Consider the following 26,680-nt stretch of genomic DNA (forward strand, 5'->3'; position numbering starts at 1 on the left):
TGATGCTGCTTGGCCTGCTGTGTTCATCCAGTTCTACACCGTGTTATCTTAGAAAAGATCATTGACCTTCTTTCTACACTGATGGACGTATCACTGATGGATGTATCACTGATGGATGTATCACTGTACACTGTATAATCTACACTGATGGATGTATCACTGTACACCGTATCAATGTATACTGATGGATGTATCACTGTACACTGATGGATGTATCACTGATGGATGTATCACTGTGCACTGTATAATCTACACTGATGGATGTATCACTGTACACTGTATCAATGTACACTGATGGATGTATCACTGATGGATGTTCCTCTGTATCTTGGAGACAGCTCTGACCACTGGCCAAACTGGCAGGGTCTGCTGCTGTGACCTCCACTGCCATTTTTTTCTGGGCACCTCTCATCTGCACCATCCTGTCCACCAGGATCTCCAGATCCCTATCAGAGGAACAGAGTGCCATCATCCCCCTTACCACCATGTTCCAACTCTGTCCGTCAATGAGTTGGGCAGCTTCAGAGTGCCAGTGCTCATCTGGGCACACACCAGGCTTTTAAGGGCATAAGGGTCGCCAGCGTTTCAGCAGATATCCACTGACTGGCAAGTCGTTCTGGAACAGTAGATATTAAGAAAGGGTGGATGTGAGAGACACCGTAGGTACATGGTAGTATTTTATGCTGCATGGTAGGTGAGATAAGGCCCAAAGAAGCTCTCTGGATTTTGAGGTGAAAACCCTAAAAAAAGTGCAACTTTGGCTTCACCAAAAAAATGGTAAGCTTCAGCCCGTAGATCCTGACAATGAAACTTCTGAGCATTCCTCAAATTTATCGATGAATGTTTTCAAGACCAGTGCCACCTGCAAGTTCCCTACCAGGACACACACCATTCCCTGACTTGGTACCACATCACTGATCCTTCTCTGTCAGTGGGGGTCTCTACAGCACATAGACTTGCAACAGTTCGAAAAGGCGGCTCGCCACCACCTTCTCAAGTGCAATTAGGGATGGGCAATAAATGTTGGCCCAGTCAATGATGCCCATGTCCCATAAATGAATGAAAAGAAACCTGCTAGTTGCACATCAACATGCTTATTTGTTCCCAAGTGTCGTTGCCCATTAGTGATGGTCATGTAGGTACAGTCAATTAGAATTCGCTGCTAAGACAAAATCTCTGTCCAACTGATCACTGACGGTAAAGGTGAATCCCTGGCAAAGAGGGCAGATGTGCCACTGTAAACCGTTCTCCAAGTGATAGAATCCCTACAGTGCAGAAGCAGGCCATTCGGCCCATCAAGTCCACACTGGCGCTTTGAAGGGTTTTCACCTCAAAATGTAGAGAGTTTTTTTTTCCCTTCAAAGAGCATCCTACCCAGACCCACTCCTCACTTCCCATGGCTAATCCATATAGCCTGCACGCTGAACAATTTAGCACGGTCAATCCACCTTACCTGCGCATCTCTGTGCTGTGGGAGGAAACCCTCACAAACACAGGGAGAATGTGCAAACTCCACACAAACAGTTGGAATTGAACCCAGGTCCCTGATGCTGTGAGGCAGCAATATTAAACTCTGAGCGGCAACCTTAACTGACACAGTGACATAAATGTTCAGAGCTGTAGTGGCTTCGATGACCAACAAAACAGCATAGAGTGGCTTCCTGCCCAGCAGGTGGTAGGGCCTGTTGAAAGGAACTTGGTCCATTTGCAGAAACTGCTGCTCTTCAGGGACACCATGATGTGACTCCTGACCCTGTAGACTGGGAGTGGGAATGAAGAGTTGAGTCATTGATAGTGTGCAATGGTACAGGATGATTGAGTGATCTGAAGGTTTAGTTGGTCTGTCACAGGTAGAGTTTGTGGCCAGCTACTTTCTGACCGGGCTGAGCTCAGTGACGAGTGTAGAATTATTTCTATTGCTGAGATAGCACAGCAGGAGTATAGGAAAACAATCACCTCCACAATTGCATATAATGAGTGTACAATTTTAATTTGTGTATTAACCAACATTTATTCATCATTACTTAACTGAACATTCTCGTGCATGTCCCCGCACTACTTGATTCATCGCTTAGTTTCCTCTTCTTTTGCTGCCACCCATCAGAAGAAAAAGGGAATGGATTTGAAAAGCAGGTTTTGAATCATATATAGGCTCAGAGGGTTGTCAGAGGGAAAGGTTCCGGGGGTGGCTAGTGGGGAGTGTGGAGCGGACAAGGGAGTCGCGAAGAGAGCCACACAACCCCGAGCACCTTTCCCTGCAACCGCAGGAAGTGCTACACCTGCCCCTACACCACCCCTCACTCCCATTCGAGGCACCAAAAAAACCTTCCACATCAGTCAGCGGTTCACCTGTACATCTGTCAATGTGGTTGATTGCATCCACTGTTCCTGATGTAGTCTCCTCTACATCGGTGAGACCAGGCAGAGGCTTGGAGACTGCTTTGTAGAGCACCTGCGCTCTGTTCGCGACAAACGACAACACCTTCTGGCTGCTAACCATTTCAACTCCCTCTCCCACTCTCTGGGTGACATGTCCATCCTGGGCCTCCTCCAGTGTCACAATGACACCACCCGCAAACTGGAGGAGCAGCACCTCATATTGCACCTTGGGAGCTTACAGCCCAAAGGTCTAACCATGGATTTCACCAGTTTGAAAATCTCCCCACCCCCGGTCTCATACCATGACCAACCCTCCTTCTCATCCCTGCCTCCTTGACCTGTCCGTCTTCTCTCCCACCTATCCGCTCCTCCCACCTCACTGACCAATCCCCACCACTACCTACCTGCACTCACCTATCACCATCCCAACTCCCTTCCCCAGCCCCACTCCTCCTCTCTCTGTTTATTTCTGAGCTCCCTTCCCCCTCCCCCATTTCTGAAGAAGGGTCCCGACCCGAGACATCAGGTTTCCTGCTCCTCTGATGCTGCCTGACCTGCTGTGTTTCTCCAGCTCCACACTGTGTTCCAATGATCTACTGCGATGTCCAAGTCTTTCTGCTGCAAGAAAAGTCCAACAGTGATACGTACACCCCCTGCATTATGTTTCTTTTACTTACTATGTGTTTTTGCATTGACTTTAGGAGGTGCGTTCATATCCTTACAAAAATGCAATTACGAAATAGTCGAAGCTTTGCTGGTTAGGGTTTACTACGGTTGTGCATATATCTTGATTATCTGGATTATTTGATTAACCAGCCCACTGCGGGTCAAGTAGGTGCCAGTTGACAAAAAGTTTGCTGTACATCATTGTACTGTTGTGTGAGAAAATATAAGAGAGTCTGCTAACTGGATAAGATCTCTCTGAATGAGTCTCTCTGCTTGTATTCTTCCTCCCAGAGTGAAACAACTTCACCACAGAAGCAGAGTGTTAAGAATCGCTCCAAATCCACCGATGAGGTTCTACAAGCCAAGAAGGTGCTGCTGCAAACAACCTCTCCAAGTTCACTGAGTGTCTCCCTTTGTGTAAACGCAAAGACCAGTGTTTTTCATTATGGGAATTCAGATTTGTCTTTTCATACATTGTCATTGACCCATAGAGTTATACAGCATGGAAATGGACCCTTCAGTCCAACTTGTCCATGCTGACCAGATATCCTATACTGATCTAGTCCCATTTGCCAGCATTTGGACCATATCTCTCTAAGCCCTTCCTATTCATAACAAGAACAAAGAAAATTACAGCGCAGGAACAGGCCATTCAGCCCTCCAAGCCTGCGCCAATCCAGGTCCTCTATCTAAACCTGTCACCTATTTTCCAAGGATCTGTATCCCTCTGCTCCCTGTCCATTCTTGTATCTGTCTAGATACATCTTAAATGACGCTATCGTGCCCGCCTCTACCACCTCCGCTGGTAATGCATTCCAGGCACCCACCACCCTCTGCGTAAAGAATTTTCCACGCATATCTCCCTTAAACTTTTCCCCTCTTACCGTGAAATCGTGACCCCTAGTAATTGAATCCCCCATTCTGGGAAAAAGTTTCTTGTTATCCGCCCTGTCTATACTTCTCATGATTTTGTAGACCTCAATCAGGTCCCCCCTCAACCTCCGTCTTTCTAATGTAAATAATCCTAATCTATTCAATCTCTCTTTGTAGTTAGTGCCCTCCATACCAGGCAACATCCTGGTGAACCTCCTCTGCACCGTCTCCAAAGCATCCACATCCTTTTGGTAATGTGACAACCAGAACTGTAAGAAGTATTCCAAATGTGGTCGAACCAAAGTCCTGTACAACTGCAACATGACCTGCCAACTCTTGTGCTCAATACCCCGTCTGATGAATGAAAGCATGCCGTATGCCTTCTTGACCACTCTATTGACCTGCGTTGCCACCTTCAGGGTATAATGGACCTGAACACCCAGATCTCTCTGTGCATCAATTTTCCCCAGGGCTTTTCCATTTACCGTATAGTTCGCTCTTGAATTGGCTCTTCCAAAATGCATCACCTCGCATTTGCCTGGATTGAACTCCATCTGCCATTTCTCTGCCCAACTCTCCAATCCAGCTATATTCTGCTGCATTCTCCAACAGTCCCCTTCACTATCTGCTACTCCACCAATCTTAGTGTCATCTGCAAACTTGCTAATCAGACCATCTATACCTTCCTCCAGATCATTTATGTATATCACAAACAACAGTGATCCCAAACACGGATCCCTGTGGAACACCACTGGTCACAGTTGTCCATTTTGAGAAACTCCCTTCCACTACAACTCTCTGTCTCCTGTTGCCCACCCAGTTCTCTATCCATCTAGCTAGTACACCCTGGACCCCATGCGACTTCACTTTCTCCATCAGCCTACCATGGGGAACCTTATCAAACGCCTCCTCTAACCAAAAAAAAAGGTTCTGAGTGCTGATTTGGTAAGGCTACTAGTATATATTTTTTTAATTTGTCTGTTTGGGAATTCAGAACAGTGGGAATGGATGTTAGGGCAGTTGTATGCTCCTCCTGTAGAATGTGGGAGGTAAGGGTCACCATTAGTGTCCCCACTGACTTCATCTGCGGGAAGTGCACCCAACTCCAGCTCCTCGGAAACCGTGTTAGGGAACTGGAGCTGGAGCTGGATGAACTTCGGATCATTCGGGAGGCTGAGGGGGTAATTGAGAGGAGTTACGGGGAGGTAGTCACACCTCAGGTACAGGAAAAAAGTAGATGGGTTACAGTTAGGGGACGGAAAGGGAACAGGCAGACAGTGCAGAGATCCCCTGTGGCCATTCCCCTCAAAAACAAGTATACCGTTTTGGATACTGTTGGGGGGGATGACTTACCAGGGGTAAGCCATGGGGTACAGGTCTCTGGCACAGAGTCTGTCCCTGTTGCTCAGAAGGGAAGGGGTGAGAGGAGGAGAGCATTAGTCATTGGGGACTCCATAGTTAGAGGGACAGATAGGAGATTCTGTGGGAACGAGAGAGACTCGCGGTTGGTGTGTTGCCTCCCAGGTGCCAGGGTCCGTGATGTCTCGGATCGTGTTTTCGGGATCCTTAAGGGGGAGGGGGAGCAGCCCCAAGTCGTGGTCCACATAGGCACCAACGACATAGGTAGGAAAAGGGATGGGGACGTAAGGCAGAAATTCAAGGAGCTCGGGCGGAAGCTTAGAGCTAGAACAAACAGAGTTGTTATCTCTGGTTTGTTACCCGTGCCACTTGCTAGCGAGGCGAGGAATAGGGAGAGAGAGCAGTTGAACACGTGGCTACAGGGATGGTGCAGGAGGGAGGGATTCAGATACCTGGATAATTGGGGCTCATTCTGGGGTAGGTGGGACCTCTACAAATGGGATGGTCTACACCTGAACCAGAGGGGTACCAATATCCTGGCGGGGGAAATTTGCTAATGCTCTTCGGGAGGGTTTAAACTAATTCAACAGGGGGGTGGGAACCTGAATTGAAGCTCCAGTGTACAGGAGGTTGAGAGTAGTGAGGTCATAAATAAGGTTTCAAGGTCGCAGGAGTGTACCGGCAGGCAGGAAGGTGGTTTGAAGTGTGTCTACTTCAATGCCAGGAGCATCCGGAATAAGGTGGGTGAACTTGCAGCATGGGTTGGTACCTGGGACTTCGATGTTGTGGCCATTTCGGAGACATGGATAGAGCAGGGACAGGAATGGTTGTTGCAGGTTCCGGGGTTTAGATGTTTCAGTAAGATCAGGGAAGGTGGTAAAAGAGGGGGAGGTGTGGCATTGTTAGTCAAGGACAGTATTACGGTGGCAGAAAGGACGTTTGATGACAACTAGTCTACTGAGGTAGTATGGGCTGAGGTTAGAACCAGGAAAGGAGAGGTCACCCTGTTGGGAGTTTTCTATAGGTCTCCGAAAAGTTCCAGAGACGTAGAGGAAAAGATTGCAAAGATGATTCTGGATAGGAGTGAAAGTAACAGGGTAGTTGTTATGGGGGACTTTAACTTTCCAAATATTGACTGGAAACGCTATAGTTCGAGTACTTCAGATGGGTCAGTTTTTGTCCAATGTGTGCAGGAGGGTTTCCTGACACAGTATGTAGATAGGCCAACAAGAGGCGAGGCCACATTGGATTTGGTACTAGGTAATGAACCAGGCCAGGTGTTAGATTTGGAGGTAGGAGAGCACTTTGGTGATAGTGACCACAATTCGGTTACGTTTACTTTAGCGATGGAAAGGGATCGGTATATAAAGCAGGGCAAGAGTTATAGCTGGGGGAAAGGCAACTATGAGGCAATGAGGCAAGATTTAGGATGCATAGGATGGAGAAGGAAACGCAGGGGCTGGGCACAATTGAAATGTGGAGCTTGTTCAAGGAACAGCTACTGCGTGTCCTTGAGAAGTATGTACCTGTCAGGCAGGGAGGAAGTTGTCGAACGAGGGAACCGTGGTTTACTAAAGAAGTTGAATTTCTTGTCAAGAGGAAGAAGGAGGCTTATGTAGAGATGAGGCGTGAAGGCTCAGTTAGGGCGCTTGAGAGTTACAAGTTAGCCAGGAAGGACCTAAAGAGAGAGCTAAGAAGAGCCAGGAGGGGACATGAGAAGTCTTTAGCAGGTAGGATCAAGGAAAACCCTAAAGCTTTCTATAGGTATGTCAGGAATAAAAGAATGACTGGAGTAAGATTGGGGCCGGTCAAGGACAGTAGTGGGAAGTTGTGCGTGGAGTCCGAAGAGATGGGAGAGGTGCTGAATGAATATTTTTCGTCAGTATTCACGCAGAAAAAAGACAATGTAGTCGAGGAGAATACTGAGATACAGTCTATTAGACGAGACGGGATTGAGGTTCATAAGGAGGAGGTGTTAGCAATTCTGGAAGGTGTGAAAATAGATAAGTCCCCTGGGCCGGATGGGATTTATCCTAGGATTCTCTGGGAAGCTAGAGAGGAGATTGCAGAGCCTTTGGCTTCGATCTTTATGTCGTCATTGTCTTCAGGAATAGTGCCAGAAAACTGGAGACTAGCAAATGTCGTCCCCTTGTTCAAGAAGGGGAGTAGAGACAACCCTGGTAATTATAGACCAGTGAGCCTTACTTCGGTTGTGGGTAAAGTGTTGGAAAGGATTATAAGAGATAGGATTTATAATCATGTAGAAAGGAATAATTTGATTAGGGATAGTCAACACGGTTTTGTGAAGGGTAGGTCGTGCCTCACAAACCTTATTGAGTTCTTCGAGAAGGTGACCAAACAGGTGGATGAGGGTAAAGCGGTTGATGTGGTGTATTTGGATTTCAGTAAAGCGTTTGATAAGGTTCCCCATGGTAGGCTATTGCAGAAAATACGGAGGCATGGGATTGAGGGTGATTTAGCGGTTTGGATCAGAAATTGGCTAGCTGTAAGAAGACGGAGGGTGGTGGTTGATGGGAAATGTTCATCCTGGAGTTCAGTTACTAATGGTGTACCTCAAGGATCTGTTTTGGGGCCACTGCTGTTTGTCATTTTTATAAATGACCTGGATGAGGGCGTAGAAGGATGGGTTAGTAAATTTGCGGATGACACCAAAGTCGGTGGAGTTGTGGATAGTGCAGAAGGATGTTGTAGGTTACAGAGGGACATAGATAAGCTGCAGAGCTGGGCTGAGAGGTGGCAAATGGAGTTTAATGCGGAAAAGTGTGAGGTGATTCACTTTGGAAGGAGTAACAGGAATACAGAGTACTGGGCTATTGGTAAGATTCTTGGTAGTGTGGATGAGCAGAAAGATCTTGGTGTCCATGTGCATAGATCACTGAAAGTTGCCACCCAGATTGATAGCGTTGTTAAGAAGGCGTACAGTATGTTAGGTTTTATCGGTAGAGGGATTGAGTTTTGGAGCCATGAGGTCATGTTGCAGCTGTACAAAACTCTGGTGCGGCCGCACTTCGAGTATTGCGTACAGCTTTGGTCACCGCATTATAGGAAGGATGTGGAAGCATTGGAAAGGGTGCAGAGGAGATTTACCAGGATGTTGCCTGGTATGGAGGGAAGGTCTTATGAGGAAAGGCTGAGGGTTTTGAGGCTGTTTTCGTTAGAGAGAAGAAGGTTAAGAGGTGACTTGATAGAGACATACAAGATGATCAGAGGATTAGATAGGGTGGACAGTGGGAGCCTTTTTCCTCGGATGGTGATGGTTAGCATGAGGGGACATAGCTTTAAATTGAGGGGTGATAGATATAGGACAGATGTCAGAGGTAGGTTCTTTACTCAGAGAGTAGTAACGGCGTGGAATTCCCTGCCTGCAAAAATAGTAGACTCGCCCACTTTAAGGGCATTTAAATGGTCATTGGATAAACATATGGATGATAATGGAATAGTTTAGGTTAGATGGGCTTCAGATTGGTTTCACAGGTCGGCGCAACATCGAGGGCCGAAGGGCCTGTACTGCGCTGTAATGTTCTATGTTCTATGTTCTATGTTCTTCCTGAAGTCCATGTATATGACATCTACAGCCCTTCCCTCATCTATCAACTTTGTCACTTCCTCAAAGAATTCTATCAAATTGGTAAGACATGACCTTCCCTGCACAAAACCATGCTGCCCATCACTAATAAGCCAATTTTCTTCTAAATGTAAATAGATCCTTTCCCTCGGTATCTTGTCCAGCAGCTTCCCCACCATTGACCTCAGGCTCACCGGTCTATAATTACCTGGATTATCCTTGCTACCCTTCTTAAACAAAGGGACAGCATTAGCAATTCTCCAGTCGTCTGGGACCTCACCCGTGCTCAAGGATGCTGCAAAGATATCTGTTAAGGCCCCAGCTATTTCCTCTCTCACTTCCCTCAGTAACCTGGGATAGATCCCATCCGGACCTGGGGACTTGTCCACCCTAATGCCTTTTAGAATACCCAACACATCCACCCTCATTATACCGACTTGACCTAGAGTAATCAAACATCTATCCCAAACCTCAACATTCGTCATGTCCCTCTCCTCGGTGAATACCGATGTAAAGTAATATACCCATCCAGATGCCTTTTCAATGTTGTCATGTTACCAACCTTCACCACTTCCTCTGCCGGCTCATTCCATACACGTACCACCATCTGCAAAAAAATGTTACCCCTTGTGTCCGTTTTAAATCTTTCCCCTCTCACCTTAAACCTGTGCCCTCTAGTTTTGGACTCCCCTAGCCTGGGAAAAAAGACCGCAGATATTCACCTTATCCATGTCCCTCATGATTTTATAAACCTCTATAAGGTCACCCTTCAGCCTCTGATGCTCCAGGGAAAACAGCCCCAGGCTATTCGGCCTCTCCCTGTCGCTCAAATTCTCCAAACCCGGCAACATCATTGTAAATCTTTTCTGAACCCTTGCGAGTTTCACAACATTCTTCCTTTAGCAGGGAGATCAGAATTGAACCCAATATTCTAATAGTGGCCTCACAAAAGTCCTGTACAACTGCAACTTGATCTCCCATATTCTCTAATCAATGCACTGACCAACGATGGTAAACGTGCCAAATACATTCTTCGCCACCATGCAACTCCACTTTCAGGGAGCTATGCACCTGTACCCCTAGGTCTCTTTGTTCAACAACACTCCCCAGAGCCCTGCCATTAACTATATAAGTATTTAAACTTGTTTGTTTTGCCAAAATGCAACACCTCACATTTATCTAAATTAAACTCCATCTGCCACTCCTCGGCCCATTGGCCTATCTGATCAAGGTCCCATTGTACTCTGAGGTAACTTTTTCCACTGTCCAATGCTCCACCAATTTTGCTGTCATCTGCAAACTTACCAACCATCCCTCCTGTATTCACATCAAAGTCACCTTATTTTCTGATGAATGTGGTCACCATGGTTCTTACGGTGGTTCGGTGGTTAGCACTGCTGCCTCACAGCACCAGGGACCCGGGTTAGATTCTACCCTCGGGACTGTCTGTGTGGAGTTTGCATGTTCTCCCTGTGTCTGCGTGGGTTTCCTCCAGTTGCTCCGGTTTCCTCCCACAGTCCAAAAATGTGCAGGCTAGGTGGATTGGCCATGCTAAATTGCCCGTAGTGTTCAGGGAAGCGTACATTAGGTGGATGACCGGGGGATGGGTCTGGGTGGGATGGTGTGTGGGTCGGTGTGGACTTGTTGGGCCGAAGGGCCTGTTTCACACAGTGGGGATTCTATGATTCAGCTGAGGTTGTTGACCCACAGGGGTTGTGTGCCATAGGTGTCAATGAAGGTTGGTAACTCACCCCAGCTGCAATGCTTCACATGTGAGCCTGCACAGACAGAGAAAAGTGCTGGACAGTGTGGGGAATCTCAGCAGGTCTGTCAGCACCTGTGAAGAGAGAAACAAAGCTGTTCTGAAGCTTCTGAAGAAACATTAACACAGTTTCTCCCTCCATAAATGCTGATTTTCTCCAGCACTTTCTGTTTATATTTCAGATTTCCAGCATTCACAATATTTTCCTTTTATTTAACTGCACAGGAGTATGAACACAGAAGGAATCTCATGCACTCATCAATCTCTCTCTTATGTTGAGGTTGTACAGGACATTGGTGAGGCCTCTTCTGGAATACTGCGTCCAGTCTGGTCTCCCTGTTATAGGAAGGGCATTAGTAAGCTGGAGAGGGTTCGGAAGAGATTTACCAGGATGTTGCCGGGAGTGGAGGGTTTGTATTAAAGGGAGAGGCTGGATAAGCTAGGAGATTGGAGGGTGACATTATTGTAGTTTGAAAAATCATGAGGGATATGGATAAAGTGAATGACTGGTGTCTTTTCCCTGGGGTGGGAGATTTTAAGACTAGGGGGCATGTTTTTAAAGTTAGAAGAGAAAGATTTAAAATAGACATGAAGGGCAATTTTTTTACACACAGAGTGGTTCGTTTGTGGAATGAACTTCCAGAGGAAGTGGTGGATGCAGGTAAAGTTACAATGTTTAACAGACATTTGGATAAGTACATGAATAAGAAACGTTTGGAGGGATACGGGCCAAGCGCAGGCAGATCAGACCAGTTTATTTTGAGTTTACAGTCGGCATGGATGGGCTGGACTGAAAGTTCTGTTTCTACGCTATATGACTCTGTGATTCTCCTTAACTCACATACATTCTTGTGTGCACTTTTAAAAGGCAAAGTCTGGGATGAACAGCTCTGGTACAGTTACCATCAGCACTGGCTCTGAGTTCCCATCATTAATGAAATGACTGTCTAGAGACCGGTATCCCGTCACCAAGTCACCCTTTATTTTCATAGGAACAGTCTTTAATTACAGTACTGCCTTTTACAAAGTTAGCTACCAAAGTGTCAGTATCTCTGACAATCACTTTTTATATCTGTCAGCCCGGGCTCCCTGATTGGACCAGATTAACAGCCCCAATCAGGGAGCTCATATTCTATGATGTCCAGTTAACTGTCAATCATTACAATTAGCACAGGGTGATATGCAGAGTAAAATCTCATTATTAGTCCAGGTTTCTGAGGCTATTAATATCTTTAATTATTTTTATTTGTGTGAAGAGTAGCACCTTCATTGAAAATATTAAACTTTACTTCCTTTTATTCCCACATTTTACTGGAAATTATTTTACATCTCATAGAAGTCTATAAAATTAAGAAATACATAGATAGAGTTGAGAGTCAGAACTTTTTTCCCATGGTTGAAATGTCTAATACTAGGAGACATGCATTAAAGATGAGATGGGGAAAGTTCAAAGGGAGTGTGAGGGATAAGTTTTTTACACAGAGAGTGGTAGGAGTCTGGAACGCGCTGCCAAGGGTGGTGGTGGAGACAGATAGGATAGGGGCATTTAAGGGACTTTTAGGTAAGCACATGAATAAGTAAGAAATAGTGTGATATGGACCAAGGGCAGGCACCTGGATTAATTTAACTTGACATCATGTTCAGCACAACATTATTGGTTGAAGGGCCTGTTCCTGTGCTGTACTGTTCTATGTTCAAATATTAATAATAGCCTTGTCAAATGTAGCGTATTTTGGAGCTTTCACTATTTTAATGGTAGTGTGCAACAGTCAGGGAAGAGCACCTTTGATAATAAACTTCTGCAGTGGATCAATGACGCACCAGTAGTGGAATTAAATGATACTGACCAGGAAAGCTATGGCACCAATCTTGGTCTGTGCTGAGTTAGCTGATTCCAGGATGGGTAATAGTTAGGCCATACTAATTAGCTTTGTGATTCTCGGCTTGGGTGGCGGAGACAATAATATCAGCCATATAACTTTGGAATAACTTTGGAAAACTCATGTATGTGTGCACTGTGGTGAAACCCCATTTGGCTCCCGCACAATGAGAGGGCTGCAAATGAATATCATAGCGTAGGTGGAAGCATTTCAGAAGAAGAGTTAATGTTGCATTTAATGTTTAATCTAAATTCATGGAATTCCTGTGTTTCCAAATTATTTCAGCCAGTTTTATGAAGAAGAATACACACCTCAATTAAGGTAGGATGTGAACAGTGAAAATAGTCAACCAGTATCTTAAATGGATTGAGTTTTAAATTCTAATTGGCAATTATTAATCATTTGGAATTGAGTTCAACGCCTGGGCTTCTGCGGGTGCAAAACCTCTGCTAATGTGTAAAGCTACCAGCACCCTTTTCTCGAATCTGGAATTACAAGTCTTTGTGAGATAAACTTTTTTTATCATATTAAACAAAAAGATAAACTATTGAATGTCTACATGGAGGAGGAAAATATGGGCCTTCAATCTTTCTGGAATGTAATCAGGCAGCACAGTGGATCAGTGGTTAGCACTGCTACCTCACAGCACCAGGGACCTGGGTTCAATTCCAGCCTTGGGTGACAGTGTGGAGTTTGCACATTCTCCTTGTGCCTGTGTTGGTTTGCTCCCACAGTCCAAAGTGGTGCAGGTTAGGGTGGATTGGCCATGTTAAATTGTGCATGGTGTGCTAGGTGGATTGGCCATGGGAAAAGTAGGGGAGTGGGTCTTGGGGGGAATGCTCTTCAGAGGGTCAGTGTGAGTTTGAATAGGATTCTGTGAAACGCATTTTTCACCTAATCAAAATTTTATCTTTGATGATCACGGAGTGATTATTTTCTTCTTTTCATTGAATAGGCTTTTCACACACCTCAGATATCTTTGCCTGGCCGACAAGAATTAGAGAGATTGAAGGTAATAAGTTTTGATGTGGTCTCTCGTCTATTTGATGTTCTGATTGATACCATCATAAAACTGCACAGAACTGAGGGCACAGACCGTTCGGCCCAACAAGTTGATGCAAGCATTTCTGCCCCACAGGAACCTCCTCACACAATTTTCATGCAGTCTTATCAGCAAAACCTTCTCATGCTAATCTTCAATAGGTACATCATAGAAGTTGTAGAATTATTCATTGTTCGAGTGCAGAAGGGTGCCATTTGATTGATAGCATCCATGGTAGCTGTTTGAAAGAGTTAGTTCCTGTGTTGTTTCTGTTATAGTCCTGTGACAGATGATGCTTAGCAAATGTGGAATTGTAATGTGATCCATGACATTGCAATTTCCAGATCACCTCAATAGAAGAAAAAGTATTAAGGAGCAAAACAGAACTAATTTGATCCTTGAAGCAATTGGGCAAGCAACGAGCAGAGACAAAAATAGAAATAGTTGGAAAAGCTCAGCAGGTCTGGCAGCGTCTGTGGTGAGAAATCAGAGTTTCCGTTTTGGTTGAGTGACCCTCCTCAGAACTGGCAAACAGCAGATGCAGTTTGGAGATTTGTTGTTTTGTCTTGATGGCACATTTTATGAATATGCATGCTGCTTGCAAGGCATCCCTAAAAGCAAGGGCGGGTCCACTTTCTTAACGAATACAATCTAAGCGATACTTTCAAAGCGCTGTTGGGTAGGTAGTCTCAGGATTTGACACTGAAAGAACAATGGATATACATCCAAGCTGAGATGCTGTGCAACTCAGAGAGATCTTTCTTGATGGATATTACAAAACAATTATTCTGAGAGATGTTTACTTGGTCTCCTGCCACAGCTTCGGTGGAAATTTTGTATTAAGGAACCAGCAGACATTTCTCAGAGATATTAGGAACTGCCGATGCTGGAGAATCTGAGATAACAAGGTGTAGAGCTGGATGAAAACAGCAGACCAAGCACCATCAGAGGAGCAGGAAAGCTGACATTTTGGGTCTGGGCCCTTCTTCAGAAATGGGGGAGGGGAAGTGAACTCTGAAATAAAGAGAGAGAGGGGTTGGCGATAATGGATGATGGATAAAGGAGCAGATAGGTGGAGCAAAGACAGACAGGCCAAGGAGGCTGGGATGGAGCCAGTAAAGGCAAGTGTAAGTAGGGAGTTGGGATGGGGGTTGGTCAGTTGAGGGAAGACAGACAGGTCAAAGAGGCGGGGATGAGGCTAGTAGGATGAAGTGGGGGTGGGGTTTGGTCAGTGAGGTGGGAGGAAGGAATAGGTGGGGGTAAAGATGTACAGGTCAAGGAGGAGGGGACGAGCTGGGCTGGTTTTGGGATGCGGTAGGGGGAGGGGAGATTTTGAAACTTGTGAAATCCACATTGAGACCATTGGGCTGCAGGGTTCCCAAGCGAAATATGAGGTGCTGTTCCCACAGCCTTCGGGTGGCATCGTTGACCAATTTCTATAACTTTTGCAAAGTAAAAATTGAAAGAACTGCAGATGCTGTAAATCAGGAACAAAAGCAGAAGTTGCTGGAAAAACTCAGCAGGTCTGGCAGCATCTGTGAAGAAAAAAATCAGTGTTAACATTTCGGGTCCGGTGACCCTCAGAAGTCTGGGGAAGTTCTGAGGAAGGGCCACTGGACCCAAAATGTTAGCTCTGATTCTTTTCTTCACAGATGCTGCCAGACCTGCTGAGCTTTTCTGGCAACTTCTGTTTCTGTTCTATAACTTTTGCACTGGTTTAACATCAAGTGTATAGCAGGATACAAGGTGAAATGCAGCAGCGGTCAATGGTGTATAGAATTAAGTAGAGAGACTATGTTGAGATGAACAACGCGAGATCTTGGGATTACAGTGGGCAAATGTAAGGGATTGATGAAATGGATTTGGCTGAAGTACAAAAAACATCAAATGAAGTTTTGGTTTGTCTTTGCTGAGGGGCAAAATTACAGATAAAAGGGGCTTGTACAGTCCTGTTGTTAAATAAAGGTTATTTCATCATATATGATTTATGAAGAACAGCAGAACAGTCCAGTAAAGTCAATCCAGATCTCAGGAAGTTTAAGTCATGAGGAATAATTAAGGAATTTGGTCTTGTTTTCAGAGGAGAGAGGGAGGGTTTAATGTGACCTAAATGAAATTTCCATAATTGTAACCAAAATATCAAACTGCACACTAATCCAGTTGGTTTACATGCCAGGCCTCTTGATGAGTAAGGGGGTTCAAGGTTTACAGGGACAATGCAGGAGAATGGGGTTGAGAAACTTATCAGGCATGGTGGAGTAGACTCGATGGGCTGAATGGCCTAATTCTGGTCCAAACTTATGATGTTATGGTCTTATCTAATTAAACAAAGAACGCAAGAAATTCTTGCATGTCAGCTCCGACTCAATCGGTCACACATTCACCTTTGAAACAAGCCCTATTTTGAACTGTGAGTGCATGTAAATCAGACAGAGTCTCCAGTGCAGTACTGACAGACCACTCCAGTGTCAGAGGTGGCGTCTCTCAGATTAAACCAAGGCCTCATCTTGCCTGTCCCACCGAATGTCAATGATACCTTCGAAGAAGACAAGGGAAGTCAGCACCCTGCCACTTCGAAGGGCAAAGGTAACAGATGCATGGGAAAAAATACCACATGCAAATTTCTCACCTTGCCATAGACCGTCCTGCCTTGGAAATACAGTGCTGTTCCTTCACTGTCATTTGGACAAAATCCTGGAACTCTCTCCCTAATCATAAGCGTGTCCAATGCCTGTAGCAGTTCAAGAAGGCAGCTCCCAACCAAATTCTGCAATATTAGGGCAGAGGTTTGTTTTTTTAGTTTTAGTTGGGGCATGATGATCGACACAGGCTTGAAAGGCCGAATGGCCTGTTCCTGTGCTGTACTTCTCTTTTGCTCTTTTGTTCGAGAATTTGGATTTGGGAATAATTGCTGGCCTGACAAGTGGTATCTGCAATCTCGTGAACAGCCAAAAGAAACGTTACAAACGAAAAACAGAAATTGCTGGAAAAGCTCAGCATGTCTGACAGCCTCTGTGGAGAGAAATCAGAATTTTGGGTCCAGTGACCCTTCTTCAGAACCCGTGGTTGTTCGGAAAAGGTTGTTTTTCATGCCGAAGATAGGGTGGCTGGAAGGGAAAGGAGTAACGTTAGGTTGGGATAGACCCCAAAGAGAGGGAAAATTGTTGTACAGACAAAGCAGTGGATAAAGGTCAGCCCAGGAGAATGAGTAGCTGCTAATGGTGACTACTAGTGGTTGACAGTGGGTTGTGTGTGGTCGCAGTCCATGTGATAACAAGGCCTGGTGTGTGGGGTTTGGGAAAAGTTGCTCAAGCCTTAAATTGTTGAGCTTAATATTGAGTCCGGAAAGCTTCAGATTTCCCAAGAGGAAAATGAAGTGATCTTCTTCCAGCGTGCTCTGAGTTGAGCTAAGAAATGCTATCCCCTAGCTAGTATTGATCCTCCAATCAAAAAAACCGATGATGGGGTCGTTGTCTCTTTGTTAATAACATTCATGATAGAAAATGGGCATTGAAGACGGGTGGTAATTAGTAATGCTGATGTAACCAAAGCAGGAGTAGGAGTAAGTACAAAGTCAGGCAGAACGCACACCCAAAGATGATGGAGTTGGATAGAGATATTAAGGAGTAGTTAAAACAGGGAGTATAATTGAGTATAGGAGAAGTTAGAGTGATTTCTAATGACAGTAAGGAATGCAGAGAGTAAACAGTATTTAGATGTGCAAAACAGTCTGGTTCATCTGGTCACTTCCTAAAATCGCTTATTCTGACATGTAAGTAATATATGCAAATTCTGCTTTCTGTGGTTGGAAAATGCTAGACAACGGGGAGTAACTTGGCCCTGCAAGCTCCATGGATAATGGTCTGAAGTAATTAAAGCTCCTAATAAATGCTACTTTACATTCAATTAAACAGCCAGACATAATGTTCCACTGCTCATTTATCTTGTATCTGAGGAGATTGTAGATGCAATGGTGGTGATCTTTCAGGAATCACTGGAGGCAGGGAGGGTGCCAGAGGATTGGAAAATGGCTAATATAGCACCCATGTTTAAGAAGGCAGAGAGGCAGAAGACAGGAAATCATAGGCCGGTTAGCCTGACCCCAGTTGTTGGTCAGCTTTTACAATTCATTATTAAGGATGAGATTGTGGAATATTTGGAAGCTCATGGTCAAATAGAGCTGAGTCAGAAGAATCAGGTCTTCATCAAGGGAGGTCATGCCTGACAAATCTGTTAGAATTCTTTGAAGAGGTAATGAGCAAGTTAGACAAAGGAGAGCCAAAGGACATAGTACGTTTGGGTTTCCAGAAGACATTCGACAAGGTGCTACACAAGAGGCTGCTAAACTAGATAAGAGTCCATGGTGATAGGGGCAAGGTGCTGGTCTGGACAGAGGATTGACTGACAGGCAGACATAAAGGGGTCTTTTTCAGGATAGTAGCCGGTGACTAGTGGAGTTTCACAGATGGCGAAGTTCGGACCAAAACTGTTCAAGTTGTACATTAACAATCTGAACAAAGGAACTGAGGGCATTGTTGCCAAGTTTGCAGATGACACTAAGATAGATGGACAGGTAGTATTGAAGAAGCAGGGAGGCTACAGAAGGACTTAGGCAGACTAGGAGAATGTGCAAAGGTGTGGCAGGTGGAATAAAATATGACAAAGTGTGAAGTTAAGCACTTTGCTAGGATGAATAGAAGATTGTCTGTGCTCTAAATGGGGAAAGGCTTTGGAAATCTGAAGCACAAAAGAAATTGGGAGTCCTCATTCAGGATTCCCTTAATGTTCACATGCAGATTAGGAAGGCAAATGCAATGTTAGCATTCATTTCTAGAGGGCTAGATAGAAGAGCAGAAATGAACTTCTGAGGCTGTACAAGGCTTTGTCTAGACAACATTTGGAATATTGTGAGCAATTTTGGGCCCTGTATCCAGGGAAGGATGTATTGGCATTGGAAGGAGTCTAAAGGAAGTTTACCTGAATGATTTCAGGGGCAAAGAGTTTGTGATGTGACGAGAGGTTGAGGACTCTGTAATTGATGGAGTTTAGAATGATGAGGGGAGATCTGATTGAAACAACAGAATACTGAGAGGCCTGGACAGAATGGACGTGTAGAAGATGTTTCCACAAGTTGGAGACACCAGGTACCAAAGACACATCCTCAGAGTGAAAGGGTGACGCTTTAGAATTGAGATGAGAAGGAATTTCTTCAGCCAGAAGGTGGTGAATCTGTGGAACTCATTGCTGCAGAAGGCTGTAGAGACCAAGTCATTGAGTGTATTTAATATAGAGGTAGATAAGTTCTTGATAAGTAAGGGGATCAAGGGTTAAGGGGAGATGGTAGGAGAATGGGATTGATAAGCGTGTCAGCATGATTGAATGGTGGAGTAGACCCAATGGCCGAATGGCTTAACTTTGCTCTTATATCTGATAGTCTTATGGTAATCTGACGTTGTCAGCGAGTCATGAACTGAACAATTACCTCAGCATTTTTAGCACCCTTTTTACAGACATTTGAAAACTTTGCAAAGGTCTGAACTCCCCCCACCTGTCACCACATTAGAGAAGGCTATATCAGTCCAATAATGAAAAATCTTTTTCTCTCTTTTCTTAATATAATCATTGGAGGTAGGTTTTATTGGCAGTGACAGTATTTATTGCTCATCCCTAATTATTCTTGAGAAGGTGATGATGAGGCACCTTTTTGAACCAGTGCAGTCTTTGGGGTATAGAGATACCCACAGTGGGGCGAGGAAGACAGCTCCAGGATTTTGACCCAATAACAGTGGAAGGATGCTTACATTTCCAACTCATGTTCACAAAGAATTTACAGATGGTGTTGTTCTCTCACAGCTGCTGAACTTACCCTTTTAGGTGATCATGATTACAATTTTGGGACCTGTTATCAAACATTTCATGCCGTCTATTTTGTGCTGGCTACATCTGTTGCCCTGGTGTCTGTGATGGTGAGGGTGAATGTTTGAGGTAATGGATCAGATGCTAGTTAAGAAGGTTGCTTTGTCTGGAATGGCCTTTGGCTTCTTCAGTGCTGTTGGAGCTGTGCCCATCCCAGCAAGTGGGGAGTATTCCATCACACTCCTGACCTGTGCCTTGTGGAGGATGGACAGATACTGAGAGGTAGAAGGTGACCCACTTATGGCAGAATTCCTAGCCCCTCTGACCTGTTTGTGTGGCCACAGTAAATATAATGCTGGTCTCGTTAGGTTTCCTGTAAATGGTGACTGACAGGATCAGCATTCGTCGATCAATGTGAAAAATAACACTGAAAAATTTAACAGTTGATTAAACTTATGATACATCACAATCCAAGAATGTTTATAAACTCCATTTTACTGCAACTAAATCCCTCATGTTAACAGGTCCAAAATTAATTAAGGTAGGACTTTGGAACATAGGATCATTGCAATGCAAATTCACCTGCTCAGCCATTCAGTAAGGTCACGGCTGATTCAATTCTGCTCTCAATTGCCTCCATCCATTTGTTGATGTGGAGGTGCCAGTGTTGGACTTGGGCAGGCAAGACCAGAAGTCACACTACACCAGGTTATAGTCCAACAGGTTTATTTGAAATTGCAATCTTTTGGAGTGCTGCTCCTTCACCTGACAAAGGAGGATTGCTCTGGAAGCTTGTGATTTCAAATAAACCTGTTGGACTATAACCTGGTGTTGTGTGACTTCTGACCATTTGTCGATGTCACACACTTTCTGTGCATGGAGACTAGCTTGTAATAGGAGCAGATGTATCTGAACCAGCTCCATAAGTTCCTAGTAATTATGCCTGATCAAATGCTGCTGTACTGATTGTTATCATGCAACAAACCTTCTTGTTATCTAGGGACTGCACCTCTTCTGTAGACACCATATGATGGTGTAGCCTCTACCACTAACCTGTAGCTAGCCCCGAGACAAAGACAAAGGAGAATTGTTGTCACTAATGAACCACCTCAAATAACCCTTGCCCAGTACTGGTTGAGGTGGTAAGTACAAGAGTGTGGTCATTTGTAAAGATATTATACACCTATTAACCCTTCACGCTCTTGTTTCTCAAAAACCTGTCTAACTCAACCTTGAAAAGATTTAATTGCCAAACGCACACTGCTTTCTGACGAAGAGAATTCCACTAACAGAAAAATTCCTCTCAAAGCAAAAAAAATTCTTCTCATTTCAGTGTTAAAAAGGATATCTCTTAATCTTAAAGTCTGTCCCTTGTTCTAGTCATGCCCACAAGAGCACACATCCCACAAGAAACTTTAGAGAGTTGTGAACACAGTCCAGTCCATCATGCAAACCAGCCTTCCATCCACTGATTCTATCAATACTACCTGCTACATTGCTGAAGCAGCCAACATAATGAAAGACCCCTCCCACCCTGGTTATAGTCTCTTCCACCCTCATCCATTGGGCAGAAGATATGCAAGTTTGAATACGCACACAGACAGGTTGAAAAACGACTTCATCTCCGCTGTCATCAGACTTTTGAAAGGACCTTTCAAATGTTAATTCTGATCTCATTCTCTCTGCACCTTCTCTGTCACTGTTAACACTGTTTTCCGCACGCTGCTACCCTGATGCTCTTACTATAGTATGATCTGCCTGTATAGCAAGCAAAACAACACTTTTCACTGTATCTTGGTACATGAGACAACAATAAATCAAACAATCAATCAATCAATCGATCATCTCACTATCAAATTCCCAAGGATCTTCCTATTATTTTATTTCTTATTCTTATTAAACTCCAGTGGCTGCATTGTTCAACCTTTCTTCATAAATAAGCCCATCTGCCCAAGATTGAGTCAGGTCAACCTTGTCTGAACTCTTTCAGATCTAATTATTTCCTTTTCCAAATAAGGAAACCCAAAATTGCACTCAATACTCTGAATGTGGCCTCACCAAAGCCTACAGCAAAACTTCAGGATTCTCATAAGGTCAACATGCAGGTTCAGTTGGCAGTTGGGAAGGCAAATGCAATGTTAGAATTCATTTCAAGAGGGCTGGAATACAAGGGCCGAGATGTGCTGCTGAGGCTGTCTTAGGCTCTGATCAGGCTCCATTTGGAATGTTGTGAGCAGTTTTGCGCCACATATTTAAGGAAAGATGTGCTGACCTTAGAGGGGTTCAGAGGAGGTGTACAAGAATGATCTGAGGGAGAAGAGCGCGTCATATGATGAGTGGATTTGCCTGTGGTTTGTTGTGGTCAGCTGACAATACACACTATGACAGTGCATAAGCAGGGGCTCCATATCAAATCATAATCACTCCATATTTTGCAACAGTCAAATGCAGCAACTCTGTTCCCTGATTGTTATCAGTTTCACAGATTGCTGGCTTACACAGTATAAATTATGACTTCTAAAATTCTTTTCATCACAAAACCCAAAACACATCACAACCTGACTGAATTCTCTTCTAAAGCAGAGGACAAAGCAAAAATGAAGAGAAATGTTGTACATATATCGTAGATTTTATTCCTGCTCTAACTTGGTGTAATAAAGTTTATGTTGTTTATTCAAAAAAACATAAATTGACGTGACCTCAGAAAATAGGGTGAGTCCAGCCAACAGCTGTTTGAGTGGGCCTAACACTCAACAGAGACTTTTCTGTCTTCAGTAAAGTTGACACAGTTCATATTGCCTGGTGCTGCTTTAAGCATTGAATGGTAAAACCAGCATAGTCCTGGATGTCCTCCAGTGGATCTCGATTGTGTTGTTAACAGTTACAAAAGTATGTTAATGGTAGCAACATATGCCAGAGGGCAAATAAAATATATTCCAAAAGGAAACACAATGCTGACTCTGAAAGTTGATTTTAAATTTCAGAATCAGACATAGCCTCTGTTAGTCTGGAAGGGAGAATGAGTCACAATGAGGTTCGAATTTTATAGCCCAAAGCCTTAGAAGCACAATTGCTCCCAACTGAGCCAAACTAACACTAAAATTGGAACTGTTGAGGAATCACCTGTGCTCTCTGTACCTGGATTGGATTGCAGTGTTTCATGGTGTACTGCTTTTGGCTCTTTCCAGGAAGCAACTGAGACTACCGAAAGTGCAGAGAACGAAGAAACATCAGTCAAGAAGGTTCAGAATTGAATAGAAGTCCTCATGATAGCTGATCCATTATGTCAAGCATTTATTCTTTCTCTGGCTGGGCATCCAGGAAATCACAGTCAATGACATAACTGTGCCACCAGTCAGTAAGCAGCAGGAGTTCCAGCTCTTATCAACCAAGGTTTACTTGTCAGACTGTACCTCTAACTGTGCATGTAAATGAACATAGTCATTCTTGTTAGAGCTGAGAGCAATGATGCTGTCAGTCTGTTATGTATTTATTAAAAGTTGTGTTTTAGTGAGTGACGAAATGAACTGTTCAACAAATCTGAAACTATTGTTGTATAAGTAACACTACACGCGCTAATGAGTGAATGGGCATGCATGCTGAAACTATGTACCCTAAACCAATCTATCTTTGCCCAAGCGATGGGAGATGTATCCATGATGTTCTTCATTTTGTAACTCAAATGAGTAATTTTCAGCTCTGTGTTCCCAGACAAGATTTTCAATTGCCATAAGCAATGTTTGTAACATTGTGATCATTGCTCATAAATTTAACTTAAATACTTAGAAAACTGTGAGCAATATAGGTTAGAATATTTGACCTATACGTGCGTCGGATGAGGATCTTCTCCAGAAGCATGGAGTCAGAAAACATCCATGAAGTATCTACAGGTACATAAATAAACTGGTGTAAATAAAGCCTCATCTTAGGGTTTCATAGCTACATTGTGGATTGTATAATTAAAATCCATTATCCAAATGTTGAAATCCTGTGGGATTCAATGTTTTCCTACTTTTGTTTTACATTTTATCTTAGTGGTTAATTCCAGTTAATGAATTTTTTTTTGTCATTTTGTTGGTACTGTCTTCATTCTGTTCCTGAGCTGTTGCTCCACCTGTAGAATAAAACTAAGAATTGGAGAATGTCTTTTCCAAATGTATCTGACCAGGCCCGTCCCTCACAAGGAGATCCCATTCCCGTCTTACACCTGCATCTTAAAAACATGATCATCTTTCCATGAAAGTAAAGTAATTTTGGTGTGTTTATCTCCTTTCTGGTGTGTAGGGGTTGTTGAAACAATGGAATAGTTTGGGTGACTTTCTTATGGAGATGGCTATTTGTATTTGTTTATGTGCTGTCAATATTGAATCCAGTGCACTTTATCTAAGGAGATGGATATCCACTGTTCATGTTGAGATTGATGAGGGATTGTCAATGTTCACCTTAGGCATTGTCGGTTGAGGGAACAGCGCCTGTAGGAAGCACTAGTTGGGAAATGTAAGTCACAAAGACTCTATTGCTCCAACTCTGAAGTTTGACAGATTTGGAAAAAAAAGACTCAAAGGTGAGCCAAAATATTCCTCAGCGTTATTTCATGGTGGTGAGGAGGCGATTAAGAAATCAAGCTTCTGGAATGTTCCTGGTGTGTAGAACACAAATAAAACAGCATGACTTCACATGAATGTAGTGTGTGACCCATCATAGTCTTGGGAGCATGTAATGGAATAAGTAATGGAAAATCTGTATTAATACAAACCATTCCTATTAAACTTGGTATATTTCTTGGTATTGTGACAAACCTTGTCCCTAAATTTCCAGTGTCAGATTGGTCTCTCCGATGTTCCTTTACCAATTTTTTCCACAGTACTGAAGATGCATTTTTGTATCACACCTCCCAACCATTCTTTTGATTTCAGGGAATTTGGAACAAGTGGCTGAACATAATTTTACAGCCGGATGATGTAATCGGGAAGCACTTTTTCACACAAAGGATCACGGGAAACTTCAGATTTATCAAGGAGCTGGTGACACAGAAACAGATGTATCTATCATCAAAGCAAAAATACTACAGATGTGGAAATCTGAAAGAAAAATGTTGAAAATAGCAGGCAGCGGTGAAAAGAATGTGTAGATTAGGTGGGTTATAGGGGGATGGGTCTGGGTGGGATGCTCTGAGGGTCGGTGTGGACTTGTTGAGCCAAAGGACCTGTTTCCACGCTGTAGGGATTCTACGATGAGAAACAGTTTTGATGGATACAGTTTCATCAACATTGGAAATGGAGGTTAGGGTTAGTGTTAGGGTTAAGGTTAGGGCTAGGGTTAAGGTTAAGGTTAGGGCTGGGTTAAGGTTAGTGCTAGAGTTAGGGTTGGGGTTAGAGTGAGAGCTAGGACTAGGGTTAAGGTTAGGGTTACAGTAAGGGCTAGGGTTGGAGTTAAGGCTAGGGTTAAAGTTAAGATTAAGATTAGGGCTACAGTTAAGGTTAGAGTTAAGGTTAGTGTTAGAGTTAGGGCAAGGATTAGGGTTAGAGTTAAGGCTAGGGTTAGGGCTAGGGCTGGGGTAAAGACTGTAGTTAGGGCAAAGGTTAGGGGTAGGATGGGTCCAGGAATTACAAGGGTGACCAGAATATTCACGTTCTGATTCTGTTCCTGTCCTCTGTTAATTTTTCACTCAGGGGGATCAGGGCCTGAGTGAGGCCTCTCAGTACAATCAGGCAGATAGTCAACCAGGCTTTTTAAGCCAACAGCAAAATATTACGACAGCTGGGAATCTGTAAACGAAAAAAAGAGTGTCTGAAATTTTGCAGGCCTGGAGAGAAACAAATCAGATCAATAACATTTCATCAGTGCTTAAACTTTCCTGGAAGGACTTTCAGCATGAAAGAGGAGCTGTTGCTACAATGAAGTGGAGATTTGATAAGAACTGTTTTGGTGGAGTGCTAGTGTCCCTCCCTCTGGGCTAGAAGACCTGGGTTCAAGTCTGTCTGCTCCACAAGGGTCTCTGAACAGAAAAATATCTGTTGGGATTTGCTGAGACAACACCTGGAGCATTTGCCCCAGACAGAATGTGACAAAAATTCACTAGATTGACTCCTGAGATGAGATGGATGCCTTGTAAAGTTTGAGTGGAATGTGCGTGTACTGTCTGGTGATTAGAAGAATGATAGGTGATCTCATTGAAATGTATGAAACATTTAGTGGTCTTGACAGGATTGAAACTAAGAGCCTGTTTACCCTGTCTGGGAAATCTGAAACTTTGGGCCAGTGTCTCAAATTAAGAGGATATCTGATTAGAACTAAGTTGATGAAACAGTTCTTTATTGTGAGTTTGTAAAGTCTTTGGAATTCAGTACCTAGAAGATTATGAATGTTCAGTAATCGAACAAAATTATGACTGAAGTTGATAGATTTTTGTACTTTGAAGGTATCAGGGGTGGCACAGTGGTTCAGTGGTTAGCACTGTTGCCTCACAGCACCAGGGACCTGGGTTTGATTCCACTCTTGGGCAAGTGTCTGTGTGGACTTTGCACATTCTCCCTGTGTCTATGTTAGTTTCCTCCCCCAGTCCAAAGATGTACAGGTTAGGTGGATTCACCATGGGAAATACAGGAGTAGGGAAGCAGCGTGGGTCTGGAGAGGAAAGTCTTCGGAGGGTCAGTGTGGGTCTGATTTCACTCTGCAGAGATTCTATGATTATGGGATAGGATGGGAAAATTGAGTTCTGGTATCTTATTGAATGACAGAGCAGACTCAAGGGAGTGCGTGGCCTATTTTAGCTCCTAATACATGCAAATAAACATTGTGTTGTGGAGGTGTTCAGTAGGCCAATTGGTTTTCCCTGTTATGATCCAGGGAGCAACTAACATTAAATTTGCAAATTTGATGCATCCCGGACATATAGACAATTGCAATGCCCTGGGGTTGTGAATGTTTTGGACGCAACTCAATGAAGCAGGTTAATGAGTAATTTTCATTCTGATGGTCATGTACCCATCATTCAAAGTAGATCATTCTGCAGTCATGGGAAAAAGAAATATATTCATCAGCTCTGGCTTTTCATGCTCAGCAAGGTGGGTTAATTCAGTATTGGTGAATGGACTGCATTTGGTCTTGGACCCAGTGTCAGCAGACCACATTGCAAGAATCAAATTGAATATTACAGCACAGAAAGAGGCCATGTGGCCTAATTGGTACGTGCGTCCTCCTACCTCACTCAAGCATCATTTCTGTTCATTCCATTCCTATCTCCCTTATGTCTCAACTCCACATTTAGCAGAGCC

General features: G+C 43.8%; 1 long non-coding RNA gene across 1 annotated transcript in view; it reads left to right on the top strand.

The window, feature by feature from the left end:
- LOC125484573 overlaps positions 1–24,214 on the top strand; it is a 56,755-nt gene extending 32,541 nt beyond the window's left edge. Inside the window, exons 3-5 of the long non-coding RNA XR_007263410.1 lie at positions 3,337–3,414; positions 13,461–13,517; positions 22,592–24,214. This is a non-coding gene — a long non-coding RNA (uncharacterized LOC125484573). The remainder of the gene's footprint in view (positions 1–3,336; positions 3,415–13,460; positions 13,518–22,591) is intronic.
- The last annotated feature ends 2,466 nt before the right edge of the window (positions 24,215–26,680 follow it).

This window comes from Rhincodon typus, chromosome 12, assembly GCF_021869965.1.
Source record: "Rhincodon typus isolate 14 chromosome 12, sRhiTyp1.1, whole genome shotgun sequence".
Taxonomy (NCBI): Eukaryota; Metazoa; Chordata; class Chondrichthyes; order Orectolobiformes; family Rhincodontidae; genus Rhincodon; species Rhincodon typus.